Genomic DNA, 20116 nt, shown 5'->3' on the forward strand with positions numbered 1-20116 from the left:
TTTATTTATTTGGCACTCAGGATCTTTGTTGCCGCCTGCAGGATCTTTTAGTTGCGGTGTGCAGGATCTTGAGTTGTAGCATGTGAGCTCTTAGTTGTGGCATGTGAGATCTAGTTCCCTGACCAGGGATCAGACCCGGCCCCCTGCGTTGGGAGTGCGGAGTCTTAACCACTGGACCACCAGGGAAATCCCCTCATTGCTGTTTTAATTTGCATTTCCCTCATGACGTATGACATGGAACATCTTTCATGTATTTATTTGCTATCTCTACATCATATTTGGTGAGATGTCTGTTTAGATCTTTTGCCAATTTTTTATTCGAACTCTGTTTTTTATTATTTTTAACAGTTTTCTATATATTTTAGAAATAGTTCTTTATCAGCTATGTCTTTTGCAAATATTTTCTCCGAGTCTATGGCTTGTCTACTCATTATTTTGCCAGTGTCTTTCACAGAGCAAAAGTTTTTAATTTTAATGAAGCCCAGCTTATTATTTTTTTCCTGGATCATGCCTTTGGTGTTGTATCTAAAAGTCATCACCAAACCCAAGGTCATCTAGGTTTTCTCCTATTTTATCTTCTAGGAGTGTTATGGCTTTGCGTTTTACAATTGGGTCTGTTATCCATTTTGACTTAATTTTTGTGAAGGGGTATAAGGTTTGCATCTGCATTCATTTTTTTAATGTGTGCATATCTAATGGTTCTAGCACCATTTGTTGAAAAGACTGTATTTTCTCCATTATATTGCCTCGCTCCTTTGTCAAAGATCAGTTGACTGTATTTGTGTGGACCTATTTTTGAGCTCTCTATTCTGTTCCATTGATTTGTTTGCCTATTCTCTTGCCAGTACCGTAAAGTCTTAATTACTGTAGCTTTATAGTATGTCTTCAAGTCAGATAATGTCAGATTCTGACTTTGTTCTTCTCCTTCAAATACTGTGTTGACTATTCTAGGTCTTTTACCTTTCCATATAAACATTAGAGTCAGTTTTTTGATATCCACAAAATAACTTGCTAAGATTTTGAATGGGACCACATTGAATCTATAGATCAAGTTGGAAAGAACTGACAATATTGAATCCTACTATCCAAGATCATGGAATATCTATTTATTTCATTCTTCTTTGATTTCTTTCATCAGAGTTTTATGTATATATGTATATGTATATGTGCTTAGACATCCTTTTTAATGTTCATTGTTCTAACTTAATCAGTTAAATGTTGCCTCCTTTAGGACTTTTTTTTTTTTATATCAGGCTTTGAGATAGCATTCTTAGGGTGAATCAGGAAGGAAGGAAGTAAGAGTTCCTTTCCCAGAAATTTTATTACATCTCAATGGATTGGGTAAAGCATTAGGCAAGTCACCAGCTTTACTCCTGAGCCCACCCAGGTAGCAGAGAAGGGGATTCTGTAGAGGGAAAACAAAGTATAATTAACAAAAGAAAGATGAATAAATGCTAGAGGGCAAAAATGACAGATACTCTTCCACATGTTTTATCAAATTCACATTGTTATCTTAAACTCATATTAACAAATTAATTAACACTCTACCCCAAATAATAGTGAGACCTCAGATGTATACTTTGAATACCACTCTGAAAATCCGTCCATATCTGTTCCCTAAATTCCTATTCACTTGATAACACATTTGCAATCTAGCTTGACCTCAATTACTTTGATGTTGGTCTTTTCTGTCTTCATAATTGTTAATCATTTTCCCTGATAATATTGACTACCATCTCCTTGAAATATTTTCCTATAATGTGTATATGTCATTGTACTATTCTGACTTTCCTTCCACTCTCAAGATTTCTTCTGTCTTCTTCAATAGCTTCTTTGCTTCTTACATTCAACATATATACATATATATATATATATATATATATGCGCCTCAAGTTCCTTTTTTGGCTCCATTTTATTCTTTGTCAGTATTTTCTCTGACAAAGACTGTGTCTTTTCCCACAAGTTTACTTTTTACCTCTATGCAGATAATTCTCAAGCACTCTCTTTCTGGACTTTCTACTACTATCTTTTTTTTTCCCCTTAACTCTACATCCTTCTTTCTGACTGCCTGCTGGACATGACTGCCAATAAATATCAAGCTCATTATTATGTACAAACTTTGATATAATTTTCCCCTCCACGTTCACCTTTTCCTTGTTTTTTGTTATTTAACACAACTCTTTTCCCCCAGTAACTCAGGCACAGAAAAAAACAAATCATCTCTTCTTTACCGTGAACATTCAATTGGTTATCTAATCCTTTATAAGTTAGTTTTAATGTCTTGTACACCAGCGGCCCCCAACCTTTTTGGCCCCAAGGGCCATTTTCATGGAAGACAATTTTTCCACAGTTGGGGGTGTGGGTGATATATATATATGCGCCTCAAGTTCCTTTTTTGGCTCCATTTTATTCTTTGTCAGTATTTTCTCTGACAAAGACTGTGTCTTTTCCCACAAGTTTACTTTTTACCTCTATGCAGATAATTCTCAAGCACTCTCTTTCTGGACTTTCTACTACTATCTTTTTTTTCCCCTTAACTCTACATCCTTCTTTCTGACTGCCTGCTGGACATGACTGCCAATAAATATCAAGCTCATTATTATGTACAAACTTTGATATAATTTTCCCCTCCACGTTCACCTTTTCCTTGTTTTTTGTTATTTAACACAACTCTTTTCCCCCAGTAACTCAGGCACAGAAAAAAACAAATCATCTCTTCTTTACCGTGAACATTCAATTGGTTATCTAATCCTTTATAAGTTAGTTTTAATGTCTTGTACACCAGCGGCCCCCAACCTTTTTGGCCCCAAGGGCCATTTTCATGGAAGACAATTTTTCCACAGTTGGGGGTGTGGGTGATGGTTCAGGCAGTAATGTGAGCGATGGGAAGCAGTGGGGAGAGGCAGATGAAGCTTCACTCACTCGCACACCGCTCACCTCCTACTGTGTGGCCCAGTTCCTAACAGGCTACGGACCGGTGCTGGTCCGTGGCCCAGGGGTTGGAGACCCCTGTTGTACACTATTCTGTCTCCGTGCCCATCTCTCTAGTTAAAGTTGTATCTTGCCCAAACTCTTGGACAAGATAGAACTTCTTTAAGTGGACTCCTTGCTTTTATTCTCCCCATGTTCTACTTCATTGACATATTAAATCTTTCTTTCTAGTTTTTGTTTCTCTGCACAAAACTCCATAATGGCACTACATTGTTTTCTCAATAAATAAGATGTTTAGCTATGACATGTTGCCATAACATCCTTTTTCAGTCTTTCTCCCAGGACTCCCCCACATGTACCTTTGCTCTTGTAATACAGAACCATTGGAAAAGTCCCTTACCATGCCTTCTGCTTCTCTCCTCCCTTGCCTTTGCTTATTCTATCTGTCTTTTTTAACTGTTTACATCCTGTCCATGATGTATGACTGAATTCAAATACTCTTATGCATTTAGCCACACCAGATGAACTGCCCTAATACTTTGTTTGGTCCTCTCTTGTGACCATTAATTTAAGCAGCTTATGTTATAGTTGTTTAAGGACTTATTATTTCCACTAGATTGTAAAAATTTCTTAAGGACTCTTCTTTTTTCATCTTCATACCCCCTACAACAGCAACTAATTCTGCAATAAGAATTTTTTAATTTAACTGATTGTTATTTTCATACTTCATTTTTTCTTCTTACAGAATTTTACAGACGTGCTTCCATTTCATGTTGCATACCATTTAATGAAAGTCACTTTCTTGTTTATTTTTCTTTTATCCTGTTAGAGAAAAATGCTCCAAGCAAAACTGGAACATAAAATACAGCCTTTAGAGAGGTTGTTAGTGTAAAATTTATCACTAAGATTTACACTTTATATATAATGACCCTTAAACTTTTCTATTGAATAATTTCTATTGAATAATTAATTAATAATTAATTAATATTTAAATGTTACCTTTAAGTTAAAATATTTATGTGAGTGTAAAAATTATATCAACTAAACATGGGATCCCAAACAAAATAACTGAATAATGAAAAGCTCCAGGTTAAAAATGGGGAAATATATTAAAATTTCTTTTGGGGGCTCTGACTTTATTGCTTATGGCAAACTTGATGCTAAAATGAACCATACATCACTACCCTGACAGGCTTGAGAAAATGAAAAATACAAAGCTTTACATAAATCAGCCAACAGATCATATTAAAATGCATAACCTTTAACAGAAGAATAAAGACTTTTAACAATTCAGAAGCTCTTTCTTCCTTATGTAGTTGTTTTAGATTTTTCAAACAGCTTTATGAGAAATAATATTTCAAGTTAATTATTGGCAAAGCCATTGCATTTATTAAGAGACAAGGTTCACGGAAATTTAGCCCCAATTTTACTAACATACCCTACTATCATTTAGTACTTAATTATGTTTTTTGTTGAAATAACCCATGGGACAATTATATATTTTATATAATTATAAAAGCTCATATTCCTACTAGTTGTAACTTTTAAAGGCATCATAATTTCATGGAGCATTCTTGGTCTTTCATTTTATTTTGCTTTTTTTCAGAAACCTCATCAAATATCTTGAAAAAATTTATAACATTAAATCATCTCTGTGCTTTTATTTTTCTCTTCAATCCAACAAATATCTGTGAGCACCTACTCTATGTAAAAAACTGTTAGGCCTACATGGAATTGACTATAATTATGGACAGAATACAGCATAATTCTAATTCTGATTTTAAATTGAAGTTATTATGAGTAATCATTATTCCCAGCATTATGATTACAATAACAGTTCACTAGCTTGGCTAATCTGAACTGAAGTTATGGCCATAATATATTGTTGATTCAAGGTGAAAAGTAATGTGTAGGATATGATCTTGTTTTTCTAAAATATAGTGGTGGAGACAAGGAGCTTATATATTTAATTATATTTGATTAAGGATAGTAAGATGTAAGCACATAATAACCAGACTGAATATTGGTTTCTTTGGGGAAAGGGAGCATGAAGAGGAAAAACAGAGAGAAGCTTAATTCTTTATATATATCTGTAATTGTGACTTCTTACAATGAGCATATATTTTTAAATTTAAAAATATTTGATTAAGAAAATGAGGCAAATGAGTTCATCAGTGCTAAATGAGTATTTAAATGTTATTCTACAGCGTTTTAGTAGTCTCGGTAGAAAGAGATGCACTAGAGCCCTTTAAAACTTTCCATATAACTTAAGTGAAAACAGTACCCACAATGTGGGTTGAACTCTAGTTGATCCTATAGTAAAGTCTAAGCAGTGAATCTTGGGGAAAGAAAGAGGGGGGGGGAGGGAGGGAGGGAGAGAGAGAGAGAGAGAAAGGAAGGAAGAAAGAAAGAAAGGAAGGAAGACTAAAAGTATTTGGATAGTTGGCCTCTTGATTATGTTGTACATGGGAATTTACTGTCACAGCTCATAGACGCATGTATAAATTTGAAGATCCCTGCCATGGAGATATGCTGCCACAGTCTCTATACCACCTCAAAAATATTTCCTTACAGAGGGACGAAAGAAGGAGAAAGATAAAGGATGACTTTTATTCGTCAACATTTGGTTCAGCACAACTTTCCTACCACACCCCACCTTGCCCCATCTTTTGCCCTCAAGCTAAAGAGCAGAAAACTGATCTGGTAGGAGGGAGCAAGGCATTCAGCAGGTTTTAAAACCTTATTCTATAAACCTAATTGATGTAACTTGGTAGATTTTGGCCTTAGGTACCGCTGTTCCAATGCTGCCTTGAATGATCATTGGAGCAGATTAATAAATCAAGCGTCAGATTCACCCAAGTTTAGAGAGCTACTTAACGCATTTCTGCCCCTAATGCATAGATTTCAGTAGTACCAACAATTTATCAGTGTGTCAGGAAGTCATGAATCAAACTGGGCAGTAGAAGAGATTTTGAACCCAAATCATGATAGATTTAATCAGTTTGGGGCAGGATCATAAAAATAACCAATCAGTTGATTTCCTTCTCTCCCTTCAAATTCTAATTGACTAACTTTTTTTCTTTAATATTTACTTAGTTGTGTTCTCCCGTGTAGCTTTTTGTTCTTGGTGTTGTTTTAAAAAATAAAGTTTCTGACTGGTGTTTTCATGAAGTTTCACTTTGATGATTTCTCATAAAAGAGATGTGGCATACCACTTATTCATTTAATATATTTATTTGGTGCTTAACATTTATATGCCTGACACTGTTCATTCAGTGGGGATACAATAGCGAATTGGACAACCAAAAATCATTTCCTTCGTGGAGCTTTTATTCTGTGGAATGAGACAGATAAACAAATCAAATATATAAAATAGAGGGAATGGGGGAAGTTGCCTCATTGCCCATAGAAATGAAGATTGGAGTTTATGGAATAAACATGATCTGAGAATCTTAGGCTGCTCTGGTGACAGGTTTAAACCCAGATTTAGGGTAGCAAGACTGGTTCTTTTGGTCATATACCAGAGAGTGGTGGTGAGCTGTGAGTGGTTGGATTTGGGTAGGGAAAGGCTAAGAGTCTTGCCAGAAGCCTGTAGATACATCCAAAGAGTGATTCAGTGAATTAGAAGTCAAAAGAAAATATTCAGAATGAAGCATGGAGAGAAACAAAGATAAATACGCATTAGAGGTTGAGAAAAAACAGTGGAAAGGTCTAAAATGTAATTAAAGTGTCAGAGAGGAGAGATATGATGGGTAAAGTGCACAAATTGAGAAGATAATGGTTCAGAACTTTCCAAAATTAATTAAACACACTAAGGTACAGATTGAAGAAGTCTTATGAACCACCGGTGGAATAAAGAGAGATCCATATTTAGGTGTGTGATAATAAAACTGCTGGAAACAAAGAAAAAAATTGAAAATAATCAAAATCCATTTTTTTAAAAGGCTACATTCAAAGAAGCAACTATTAGAATGAAACCTAACTTTTAAACAGAAAAAAAGGGAATCCAAAACAATGGAGTCATATTCTTGGTAGTGCTAAGTGAAAATAACCATCATCCTAGAATCTGTAGCCAGCAAAAATATCCTTCAAAAATTAAAGTGAAAGTACTTTCAGGATGATGGTTATGCATTTGTCAAAACTCATTGGTAGTGCACTTATGGTTTGTCCATTTCACTGTAATTTTTATCCTTAAGAAATAAATATTTTAACTCTAGTTAATAACATTTATGTTAAAACCTTAACATACTTTATTATGCTTTGGTGTGTCTGCTAGTAATAATTTTTCCAAGTTTTTGTTTGAAAATTTCTTAACTTTATTTTACTCCAACATTTTATTAAGGAAAATTTTAAACATACAGAAAAGTCTAAAGGAAGAAGAAATAAAGACCTTCCCAGTTAAAGAAAAACTGAGAGAGTTCTAGACTTGCCTTTCTTATGAGTATTGCTAAAGGGAGTTCTTCAAGTTGAAAAAAAGACACTAGATAGCAACACTAAAGAATTTGAAAATGTAAAGCTCTCGAATAAAAGGTAAATATATAGACGTATACAAAGTTTTATAATATTGTAATGGTGGTGTGTAAATTATTTCTAATTCTGGCATAGAATATTATAAGTAAAATCATGAAAAGTAATTATAACTATAAAACTATGTTAGAGGATACAGAATATACAAAGATATAAGTTGTGACATCAATAACATAAGGTAAGAGAGAGGAAGTATAAAGTAGTAGAGTTTTATATGTGATTAATGTTATCAGTTTAAAATAGATTGTTATAGATATTTGATGCAGTCCCCATAGTAACCAGTAAGAAAATAACTATAGAGAATGCACAAAAGAAATGGAGAAAGGGGGCTTCCCTGGTGGCACAGTGGTTGAGAGTCCGCCTGCCAATGCAGGGGACACGGGTTTGTGTCCCGGTCCGGGAGGATCCCACATGCCACGGAGCGGCTAGGCCCGTGAGCCATGGCCACTGAGCCTGCACGTCCGGAGCCTGTGCTCCGCAGCAGGAGAGGCCACAACAGTGAGAAGCCTGCGTACTGAAAAAAAAAAAAGAAATGGAGAAAGGAATCAAAGTGTGTCACTACAAAAAAAAAAAAAAAAAAAAAAAATCAAAATACAAAGGACAACTGCAAAAGAGGAAAGGGTGACAAAATAACTAGAAGACTAGAAGACATAAACAATTAACAAGATGACAATAGTGAATCCTCTTTACAAACAACAAGATGACAATAATGAATCCTCTCTACCACTAATTACCTTAAATATAAATAGATTAAACTCCAAATGACATTGGGGAGGGTGGAGATCAAGATGGTGGAGTAGGAGGATGTGGAGCTCACCATCTACAAAACACCAAAAATTACATCTACATGTGGAACAATTCTCATGGAAAACCAAATGACATAGAGTGGTTGAATGTATTGAAAACAACAACAACAATATGTCCTGTATAAGAGATACACTTTAAATATAAGGTTATCCATAGGCTGAATGTGAAAGGATGAAAAAAAGTATTCAATGAAAATGATAACTAAAAGAGAGCAGGAGTGGCCATACTTATATCAGATAAATAGATTTTTAAGTCAAAAACTGTCAAAAGAGACAAAGAAGAACATTTTATAATGATAAAACAGCAGCTCACCAGGACGTTATAACAACTATAAATATATATACACCTAACAGCAGAGCACCCAAATATATGAAGCAAACAGTGACAGTATTGAAATGAGAAATAGACAGTAACACAATGATGGTAGAGATTTCAGTATTTCACTTTCAATAATGTAGAAATCAACCAGATTAAAGGTCTTGACCTATACTGTAGCAAACAGAGGACTTGACCTATACTGTAGACTAATTGGACCTAATAGACATTAAAATAACACTCCACCCAACAACAATAAAATATACGTTCTTCTCAAACATACAAGGAACATTCTCCAGGATAGATCACTCGTTAGGCCACAAAACACTTCTTAACAAATTTAAGAAGATTGAAATCATACCAAATATCTTTTCCAACCAGAATGGTATGAAACTTGAGATCAATAACAAAACTGGAAAATGCACAAATATGTTGAAATTAAACAATACACTCTTGAACAACCCATGGGTCAAAACATACACACATACACACACACACACACACACTCAAGAGAAATTAGAAAATATCTTGCGACAGAGTGAAAACAGAACGTATCAAAAATTGTGAAATGCAACAAAAGCAGTACCAATAGGGAAATGTATAGTGGTAAACACAAACATTAAAAACAAAGAGTGATGTTAGCATCATGGTTGGGTGAGACACCCCCTTTGTTGCTCCCCTTTAATCTGCAACCAGTAAAACATACACAAGTCAGCAAAGGTTGTTCTGCCTAACGCACCAGAACACTGCAGAATTTTCACACATCTGTACATTTAAAGGTGGGTGGACTCCAGCACATGGGGGAGGCAAAACCAAGGGAACAGCAGAGGCAATGCCTCTTATCCTGGATCCTCAGCCACTACAGCTGAAACTGCAGCCCTAGAGAACCCAGTAGCAACAGAGGAGTAGCACACACAACTGTGTCCTCCTGGCCACAGCAGTACTCGTGGCCACAGGTAATTGGGCAAAAGTGGTTCAGGGCCTGTGACCCCATCTCTCCAGCCAATACAACCATGACTTAGGTCCTTCTGCTCCCGACCTTCAACAGTGGCAGCCACAAACTCAGCAACTCCAGACACAGCAGAGGCACTGACAACCCCAGCAACCCCCATCTAACCTTCTCCCTCTGCAGCAGTGCAGTCTGTGACTCAGGAGATCCCCAACACAGGAGTAGCACCTGCCACCCCAGTACCACAGATGCTGGCGCCAACAACAAGCAGTAACAAAGGGCACTAAGCTACAGTGCTGAATGACGGAGGCAGTGGAGGATGGAAAGTGACATCTCTAAAGCGCAACCAGAGGCAGCCCAAGTAAGGAAGACCAAAACTTGTGCTATAGCACTACCTACTGAGGAAAGAAAGACCTCTAATATCCAACCTGTTGAATCCGTTACTGGAAAAAAAAAAAAAGCTTTATTTAAAGAAGAAAAGTATTCACTACTTCAAATGAGGAACAAATCATCAAGCATCATAAAGCATCACAGTAACACTGTATCACAAAAAGAAAATGACACTTCTCCAGAAACCAAAAGTAAAGTCATGGAATATTACAAGCTAACTGATAGAGAATTCAAAATAGCTGTCATGAAGAAACTCAACAAGCTATAAGAAAACTCAGAAAGGCAGTTCCATGAGTTTAGGAATAAAATTAATGAACAGAATAAATAGTTTAACGAAGAGATTGAAAGTCTAAAAAAGAACCAAAACGAAAGTCTGGAGCTGGAAAACTCAATAAACAAGATGAAGAATGCATTAGAAAGAAGTAGAGCAGACCGTGCAAGTGAGAATTAGTGAGATCAGTGGCAGAACTACAGAAATGATACAAGTAGAAGAGGAAAGACCATTAAGATCTTTTAAAAAGTGAGGAAATTCTACAAAAGCTATCTGACTCTTCTAGGAAGGGCACCATAAGGTCATAGGCATCCCAGAAGGAGAAGAGAGTTTTTGTTGTTGCTGTTTTTTAATAACTGAGAAATTCCCAAACCTGGAAAAGGAACTGGATATAAAAGTCCATGAAGCTAAGAAAATACCTAATTACCTCAACACAAAAAGACATTCTCTAAGATACAGTATATTAAAATTGTCAGAAGTCAATGAGAAAGAATTTTAAAGGCAGCCAGGGGAAAAAAGATGGTAACTTACAAAGGAACCCCTGTAAGGTTAGCACATATGTCAGCAGAAACTCTACAGGCCAGGAGGGAGTGGAATGACATTCTCAAAATACTGAAAAATAAAAATTGGTCCACCAGGAATACTCTATCTTGCAGTTATAATTCAGATTTGAAGAAGAAATAGTCTTTCTCAGACAAATGAAAGCTGAGGAAGTTCATCAACATTAGATCTGCCTTACAAGAAAGGTTGGAAGAAGCTCTTCTACCAGAAACAAAAAGGCAAAAGTACACAAAACTTTGAGTAAAGTGATAGAGTCAGAAAATTGCTACTCTGTATCAAAATAGGTTTTTAAACACTTTAATATAGCATAGAGGTTGAAGGGGGAAACAAGCAGTAAAAATAACTATAGCTACTTAAATTTGGTAACAAATTCACAGCATAGAAAGGGGTAACTTGAGACAAAAAAAAGCATAAGAACACTAAGATATATAAAGCAATTAGTAACAGACCTAAAGGGAGAAATTGACATCACAATAATAGTATGGGATATTAACACCCCACATACATCAATGGATAGATCATCCAGAAAGAAAGTCAACAAGGAAACAATGGCCTTAAATGAAACATTAGGCTGGATAGATTTGATAGATTTGTACAGAACATTGGATCCAAATGCAGCAAAATACACATTCCTAAGTGCACATGGAACGTTCTCAAGAATAGACCATATGTTCGACATAAAACAAATCTCAATACATTAAAGAAGACTGAAGTCATATCACGCATCCTTTTTGGTCACAATGATATGAAACTGAAATCAACCACAAAAAGAGCTGGAAAAATCACAACTATTTGAAGACTAAATATACTACTGAACAACTATTGTGTCAATTAAGAAATCAAAGGAGAAATTTTTTAAAAATCTGAAGACAAATGAAAATAAAAATACAACATGCTGCTTACATGGTATGCAGCAATAACAATTGTAAGAGGGAAGTTTCTAGCAATACAAGCCTACATCAAGAAACAAGAAAAATATCAAATAAAACAATCTAATCTTTCACCTAAAGGAAATAGAAAAAGAAGAACAAATGAAGCCCAAATTCAGTAGAAGGAAGGAAATAATAAAGATTAGAGTGGAAATAAATGAAATAGAGACTAAAAAGACAATAGAAAAGAGCAATGAAACTGAGCTGGTTCTTTGAAAAGGTAAAAATAATTGACAACCTTTAGCTAGACTCACTAAGAAAAAAAGACAGGAGGCTCTGATAAATAAAATCAGAAAGGGGGGAAATAGCAATGGATACTCAGAAATACAAAGTAATATAAGAGAATATTATGAACAGCTATATGCCAACAAATTGGACAACGTAAAAGAAATGGACAAATTCTTGGAATCATATAACCTTCCAAGACTAAATCATGAAGAAATAGAAAATCTGAATAGTCCGATCACTAGTAAAGAGATTGAAATAGTAATCAAAAACCTCTCAGAAAACAAAAGTACAAGACTACATAGCTTTACAGGTAAATTCTACCAAACATTCAAAGATGTAATAGCTATCCTTCTCAAACTCTTCCATAAAGTTGAATAGGAGGGAATGCTTTCTAACACATCTTAAGAGACCAACATTATTTTGATACCAAAACTAGGCAAGCACAACACGAAAAAAATTACAAGCCAATATCTCTGATGAACATAGATGCAAAAATCCTCAACTAGCAAACTGCATACACCAATACATTAAAAGGGTCATACACCATGATCAAGTGTGATTTATCTGATGAATGCAAGGATTTTTCAATTTCCACAAGTCAATCATTGTGATACACCACATTAAAAAATTGAAGAATAAAAACCATATGATCACCTCAATAGATGCAGAAAAAGTATTTGACAAGATTCAACATCGATTTATATAAAAACTCTGAAAAAAAATGGGTATAGAAGGACCCTACCTCAACATAATAAAGGCCATCTATGACAAACCCACAGCTAACATCATACTTAATGATGCAAAACTGCAAGCTATCCCTCTAAGATCAAGAATAAAACAAGAGGGGCTTCCCTGGTGGCACACTGGTTGAGAGTCTGCCTGCCGTTGCAGGGGACATGGGTTCGTGCCCCGGTCCGGGAAGATCCCACATGCTGTGAAGTGGCTAGGCCCGTGAGCCATGGCCACTGAGCCTGTGCGTCTGGACCCTGTGCATCCGGAGCCTGTGCTCCGCAATGGGAGAGGCCACAACAGTGAGAGGCCCACATACTGCAAAAGAAAAAGAATAAAACAAGGATGCTCACTCTCACCACTCTTATTCAACATAGTATTGGAAGTCTTAGCTAGAGCAATTAGATGGGAAAAAGAAATGAAAGTCATCTAAATTGAAAAGGAAGACACAAAACTGTCACTATTTGTGGATAACATGATCTTTATGTATAGAAAATTCTATACCAAACAACTATTAGAAATAGTAACAGATACAGTAAAGCTGCAAGATACAAATTAATGTGCAAAGTCCGTTGTTTCTATATGCTAACAGTGAGCTAGCAGAAAGAGAAATTATGAAAATCTCATTTATAATTGCAACAAAAAGAATAAAGTACCTAGGAATAAATTTAATCAGGGAGGTGAAAGACCTGCACACTGCAAACTGTAAGACATTGTTGAAAGAAACTGAAGAAGACATAAAGAAATGGAACAATATTCCATGTTCATGGTGTGGAAGAATTAACTTCTTAAAATGTCTATATTACTTAAAATGGTATACAGATTCAGTGCAATCCCTATCAAAATCCCAAGGACATTTTTCACAAAAACAAAACAAAAAATTCTAAAATTTGAATGGAACCACAAAAGACCCTGAATAACCAAAACAATACTGAGAAAAAAGAACAAAGCTGAAGGTATCACACTCCCTGTTTTCAAACTATATTACAAAACTGTAGTAATCAAAACAACATGGGGTTAGCAGAGAAAAACAGATATATAGATCAGTGGAACAGAATTGAGAACCCAGAAATAAAATCCACGCATATATGGACAACTAATTTATGACAAAGAAGCAAAGAACAATGTAGAAAGGATAGTCTTTTTAATAATTGGTGTCGGGAAAATTGGACAGCCACATGCAAAAAATGAAAATAGAATATTATGTCAAACCATACACAAAAATCAACTCAAAATGTGTTAAAAACTTGAAGGTAAGACCTGAAAACATAAAACTCGAAGTAAACAGAGGCAGTGTGCTTTTTTACATCAGTCTGAAAAATATTTTTCTGGATATATCTCCTCAGGCAAGGAAAACCAAAGCAAAAATAAACAAATGGGACTGCAAATTAAAAAGCTCCTGCATGGTAAAGGAAACGTTGAACAAAACAAAAGGACAACCTACTGAATGGGAGAAGATATTTGCAAATCATATATCTGATAAGCCATTAATATCCAAAAATATATAAAGAACTCATACAGTTCTCAACAACAACAACAAAACAATCCAATCAAAAAACGGGCAGTGGAGCTGAATGTTTTTCCAAAGAAGACATACAGATGTCCAACAGGCACATGAAAAGATGTTTAATGTCACTAATTATTAGGGAAATGCAAATCAAATCCACAGTGAGATATCATCTCACACTTGTTAGAATAGCTATTATCATAAAGGCAAGAAATAACAAGTCTTGGCAAGGATGTAAAGAAAAGGGAATCCTCATACACCATAGGTAAAAATGTAAATTGGTACAGTCACCTTGGAAAACAGTATGGAGATTTCTCCAAAAATTAAGAATAGATCTATCTCATGATCCAGATATTCTATACTGATATTTACCCAAAGAATACAAAAACAGTAATTCAAAAAGATATACACATTTGTATGTTCATAGCAGCATTATTTACGACAGCCAAGATATGGAAACAGTCTAAGTGCTTATCAGTGGATGAATGGATAAAGAAGATGTGGTATATATACTACATCTTGCTGACACCGGAGTGTAGGTTCTTGTCTCATCACAGAAAGTATTCAGAGACAAGACAGGGAGGTCAAGAAAATAAAGCGAGGATTAATTTAAGTGATAGTACACTCTCAAGGGGAGAGCAGGCAGTTTCAGGTCAGTAGCTGCCCCAAGTTTCTTTGGCAAGCCAGTTATGTGGGCCATAGAAATGAAGGGGTGGAATATTCATTGGGGGGAGGGGTGTGGGGGTCATACTCCCTGATTTTCATCCCAGCTCCATCTTCCAAGGGGAGGAGGGATGTCATGATATCGATGCATGATGGAAGCTTCTTATCTGCAAGGCTAATTTTATTATAATGAGAGCATAATGAGCAAAAGGTTACATTCAGACACTGGAGATTCCCAACTTTTCCCACCTTTCTTTGCCTCTAGGACACTATCATCCCAAAATATGTGGTTTCCTGTCAGTCTGGAGGTTCCTGCTTTTCTTTTTCTGCCCAAGGACCCCCATTGTTTACAGGTTGTATGGTTTCCTGCCATTTGGCCTGTGCCCCCCTTTCTATGCTCATATCTAGGTAACTGCCTGCTTTAACATTACCACTTACAACAACATGGGTGGGCCTTGAGGGTATCGTGCTAAGTGAATTAAGTCAGATGTAAAAAGACAAATACCATATGATTTCACTCATATGTGAAATATATTTTTTCAATAGTAAAATAAAATAAATGAACAAATTAAACTAAACAGAAACAAACACCTAGATACAGAGAAGAGTAGTGGGAACCAGAGGGGAAAGAGTTGGGGGAGAGGGTGAAATGAGTGAAGGAGCTGAACTGTATGGTGAGGGATGGAAACTAAATTTTTACTGGTGAGCACACGGTATTGTATACAGAAGTAGAAATATAATGTTGTACACATGAAACTTATATAATGTTTTAAACTGATGTTACCTAAAGAAAGTTTTTAGATGATTGGGGAAAAAAAAAAAAGATCTCAAATCAACAACTAACTTTACACCTCAAGGAACCAGAAAAAGAATACACTAAACCCAAAGTTAACGGAAGGAAATAATAAAGGTTAAAGCAGAAATAAACACAGTAAAGAACAGAAGAATGATAGAAAAAAACAGCAAAACCGAGTTCGTTATTGGAAAAGATCAACAAAAATGACAAATCTTTAGCTAGACTAAGAAAAATAGAAGACTGAAATAACAAACATCAAAAATAATAGAAGTACATTGCAACTGGTATCGCAGAAATAATAAGTATGAGACTACTATGAACAATTACATGCCAAAAAATTGGAAAATCTACAAATAATAGACAAATTTCTAGAAATATACAACCTATCAGGACTGAATCATGAAGAAATTTAAAATCTAAGCACACCTGTAACTAGTAAGGATATTGGATCAGTAATTAAAAACTTCCCAACAAAGAAAAGCACAGGACTAGTGGTGTCATTGAAGAATTATACCAAACATTTAAAGAATTAACACCTATTTTTCTCAAATTCTTCCAAAAAAGTGAACAGGAGGGAATATTTCCAAGCTTATTTTATGAGGCTAGCAATACCCTGGCAAAGATACTGCAAGAAAAGAAAATCAGGTAATGACACTGTAAGAAAAGGAGACAATAAGTCAATATCCCTGATGAATGTTGATGCAAAAATCCTCAACAAACTACAAGCAAACTGAACTCAGTAATACATTAAAAGAATTATATACCATGACCAAGTGAGATTTATTCATGGAATGCAAAGGTGGCTCAGTACATGAAAATCAGTCAATATAATATACCACATTAACAGAAGGAAGGACAAAAACCACATGATTATCTTAATTGATGCAGAAAAAGCATTTGACAAAATTCAACCCTTTTCATGATGAAGGCACTCAACAAACTAGGAAGAGAAGGAAATTACCTCAACATAATAAAGCCCATAGGTGAAAGCCCACAGCTTTCTTCATACTCAATGATAAAAAAAAACCAGAAATCTTTCCCTCTAAGATTAGGAAAAAGACAAGGATGCCCTCTCTCACTGCTTCTATTCAACATGGTACTAGAAGTCCTAACCAGAGCAGTTAGTCAATAAAAAATAAAAGGTATTCAACTCAGAAAGGAAGAAGTAAAATTTTCTCTATTGGCAGATAATATGATCTTATATGCAGAAAACCTTGATTCCACAAAAATATTATTAGAACTAATGAACAAATTCAGCAAAGTTGCAAGATACAAAATCAACACACAAATTCAGTTGCACTTTTAAACACCAACAACAAACAATCTGAAAAGGAAATTAAGAAAACAGTCCTGTTTACAATAGCCTCAAAAAGAATAAAATATCGGATTGGCCAAAAACTTCGTTCAGGTTTTTACTTAAGATGTTACAGAAAAAGCCCGAACGAACTTTTTGGCCAACCCAATACTTAGGAATAAACGTAACAAGTAGATAAACGTAACTGAGAACTACAAAGCATTGCTAAAAAAAAATAAAGATACAAATAAATGGAAAAACATCTCATGTTCATAGGTTAGAAAACTAATATTGTTAAATTACCCTTACTACCCAGGGCAATGCACAGATTCAGTGCAATTCCTATCAAAATCCCAATGGCATTTATTTTTCAGAAATGGAAAGTACTATTCCTATGGAATCTCAAAGAACTCCAATAGCCAACGCAATCTTGAGAATGCAAAACAATGCTGGAGGCTTTACACTTCCTGGTTTCAAAACATATTATGAAGCTACAGTAATTAAAACAGTATGGTGCTGTCATAAAGACAGACATGTAAACCAATGGAACAGAATAGACAGCCCAGAAATAAACCCTCATATACATGGTTAAATGATCTTCAACACGAATGATAAGGCTACTCAATGAGGAAAGCATGGTATTTCCACAAATGGTGCTAGGAAAACCAGATATCCACATGCCAAAGAATGAATTTGGACCCTTACCTTATACCATATGCAAAAATGAACTCAAAATGGATTAAATGCCTAAACATAAGACCTGAAACTATAAAATTCCTAGAGAAAACATAGGGGAAAACATCATCACATTGCATTTGGCAGTGATTTCTTGGATATGACACCAAAAGCACAGGCAACAAAAGCAAGAATATGAAACAAATAGGACAACATCAGACTTAAAAACTTCTGCACAGCAATGGAATCAGTCAACAGAATACAAGCTACAGTATGAGGGAAAATATTTGCAAACCATACCAGTATTCAGAATATATAAAAACACCTACAACTCAACAGTAACAATAAGAATAATCCAATTTAAATATGGGCAAAGGACTTGAATAGACATCTCTCCAAAGAAGATCTACAAATGTCAAACAGATGAAAAAATGCTCCTCATCACTAGTTATCAAAGATATGCAAATAAAAACTGCAATGAGATATCAATTCACATCCATTAGGATAGCCACTATCAAAAAACCAGAAAAAATTCCAAATGTTGGCGAAGATGCAAGGAAATTGTAACTTTTGTGCACTCTTGCTGGGCATGTAAAATGGTGCAGCAGCTATGTAAGAAAGTATTGAGTTTCCTCAAAGTATTAAAAATAGACCTACCATATGCCCAGCAATCAAACATCTGGGTATCTATCCAAAATAATTAAAATCAGGATCTTAAAAAGAAATTTTCACTCCTGCATTCATTGTAGCATTATTCACAGTAGTTGAGATGCGGGAACAACCTAAATGTTCATCAAGAGATGAACAGATAACAAAAATTGGTATATACATATGATGGAATATTTTCCTTCTTTAAAAAAGAAGGAAATTCCGTCATATGAATAACATGGATGAGCCTTGAGGACATTATACTACATGAAATAAGCTAGTCACAAAAAGACAAATGCTGCATGATTCCACTTATGTGAGCTATCTAAAGTACACAAACTTATAGAAACAAAAAGTAGAATGTTGGATGTCAGGGACTGGGGGTAGGGGAGGAAAGCAGAATTGTTCAGTGGGTACAGAGTTTCCATTTTGCAAGGTGAAAAGGTTCTAGAGATATGTTACACAACAAGGTGCATATATTTAACACTACTGTACAACACATTTAAAGATGGTTAAGATGGTAAATTTTATGTTACTTGTCTTTAATCACATAAAAAAAGATAGCTAGAAAATTTATAAATATGTGGAAATTAAACAGATTTCTAAATAACTCATGGCACAAAGAATAAACCCCAAGTGAAATTAGTAATGTTTTGAACAAATTGCTAATGAAAAATTTGACATAACAAAATTGTGAAATAACATTAAAGCAGTGTTTCCAATGAAATTTATAGCCTCAAATATGTATATATATAATATAAGAAGAATGGCAAAAAAATCAATGAGTTAAGCAATAATCATAAGTTAAAGAATAGAAATTTAACCCAAAGAAACAAATAATAAAGTTTAAAAAGAAATTAATTAAATAGAATATGAACATAAGACAGAGAAGTGGTTCTCAGAAATGATTAAACTCAATAATCCGTGGCAACACTGATAGAGATAAAAGGAATGAAGGCACAAATAATCAGTCCCAGAAATCTTAACAGGAAGACATCATTATGATTCCTTCATACAGAAACCTTTCAAGAAAACAGAAGAGGGGACTCATTTTATGAGGTTAGTATCTACATTCTGTTACATATAATTGACATTTCTTTTGAAAATGTTTTGGGAAGGATGACTGACTACACGTCCTTTCAATGTTATTCTGGAGTGTTGCTGAAAAGCCCACTCAAGGAGCATTTATTCTCTAGGAAATAAACTTTAATTTATTACTTATTACTTATAAACTTACTATTTACTGATTAAAGCCTAGAATCTATGAAGTTACTAATTAATATATATACTTTTGTCCAGTAGGGATGTGAATTATTTCTGTGAAATAGAAAAAGATAACCCCAAAAGTTACAGTATTACTGCCTTGTAGGACATTAACCAGTTTTGATATTTAATACTGGTTTGCATTAGACTCATGATTCTAATTTTTTTTAATATACTTGGAAATAATAAAATCTGATAATGAAATTAAGAGGTAGGAAAATTGTAAATCAATCTCACTCATGAACATAAGTTTAAAAATCCTTCACAAAATATTATCAAATTAAACTTGTGATATATAAAATGAATAATACACCATGACCAAGTTGGGTTATTCCATGAATGCAAGGCTGATTTAACAGCTGAAAATCAGTTAATGAATTCACCATATTAAAAGAATAACAAAGACAAAAACATATGATCATCTGCAATAGATAGAGAAAACATCATATCTAAGTGTGAGATGATGAAATCTTTTCATTTGAGTTTAAGGACAGGATAAGGGTGCCTAAAATCACCACTTCTATTCAGCCAGTGGGGAAGGTAAGAAAAATAAATAAATGTGTAAGTTAGGGAAAGGGAGAAATAAAGTTATCACTGTTTGCAGATTATGACTGTATAAGTAGAAAATATAGA

This window comes from Physeter macrocephalus, chromosome 11 (genome assembly GCF_002837175.3).
Source record: "Physeter macrocephalus isolate SW-GA chromosome 11, ASM283717v5, whole genome shotgun sequence".
Classification (NCBI taxonomy): Eukaryota; Metazoa; Chordata; class Mammalia; order Artiodactyla; family Physeteridae; genus Physeter; species Physeter macrocephalus.